Genomic DNA, 1,210 nt, shown 5'->3' with positions numbered 1-1,210 from the left:
GCAAGAAAACTGAATGGTTCACTAAGTCCTTAACACAAAGGAGTCAATTTAGGTAGGTTTTCTGCTGCTTTATTTTAAGCTATTCTGGTTCCAAAAAAGCCAGTATTTTAGTGAATTTATTAAAAGATGACTGACACAGCATTCATAAATATGTAAACTGATTTTTGAGCCTCAGTCACACAAGAGTTAAATTTTCCATCACTTTTAATGAAACTACTTAGACATATGTAGGTTAGAGCTGAATAGAAGAACTCAGCATACCTTGAATAAATAAATCCCAAGACATGTTCATGCCTTAATTTATATTAGAGCTGCTAACAGGAAAAGATTAATCTCCTGGTAAAATACGTCTACTTGAAAGTTTATACTAATCAAAACACGAAAGAAATATATTGAATGACTGTCCACTCCTACTCTAAATACAATTAAATCCAGACTTTTTGCCATTACAGTATCACAGTATCACAGATTTCTAGGTTGGAAGAGACCTCAAGATCATCGAGTCCAACCTCCGACCTAACACTAAGTACTCCACTAAACCATATCCCTAAGCTCTACATCTAAACGTCTTTTAAAGACCTCCAGGGATGGTGACTCCACCACCTCCCTGGGCAGCCCGTTCCAATGCTTAATAACCCTTTCGGTAAAGAAGTACTTCCTAACATCCAACCTAAACCTCCCCTGGCGCAACTTTCGCCCATTCCCCCTCGTCCTGTCACCAGGCACGTAGGAGAACAGACCAACCCCCACCTCTCGACAGACTCCTTTAAGGTAACTGTAGAGAGCGATAAGGTCGTCCCTGAGCCTCCTCTTCTCCAGGCTGAACAAGCCCAGCTCCCTCAGCCGCTCCTCGTAAGACTTGTTCTCCAGACCCCTCACCAGCTTGGTCGCCCTTCTCTGGACTCGCTCGAGCACGTCTATGTCCTTCCTGTAGCGAGGGGCCCAAAACTGAACACAGTACTCGAGGTGCGGCCTCACCAGAGCCGAGTACAGGGGGACAATCACTTCCCTAGACCTGCTGGCCACACTGCTTCTTATGCAGGCCAGGATGCTGTTGGCCTTCTTGGCCACCTGGGCACACTGCTGGCTCATATTCAGCTGACTATCAACCAATACTCCCAGGTCCTTCTCAGCCAGGCAGCTTTCCAGCCACTCATCTCCCAGCCTGTAGCTCTGCTTGGGGTTGTTGCGCCCCAGATGCAGGACCCGG

Source organism: Anser cygnoides, chromosome 1 (genome assembly GCF_040182565.1).
Source record: "Anser cygnoides isolate HZ-2024a breed goose chromosome 1, Taihu_goose_T2T_genome, whole genome shotgun sequence".
Classification (NCBI taxonomy): domain Eukaryota; kingdom Metazoa; phylum Chordata; class Aves; order Anseriformes; family Anatidae; genus Anser; species Anser cygnoides.
This window is presented reverse-complemented; position numbering follows the sequence as displayed.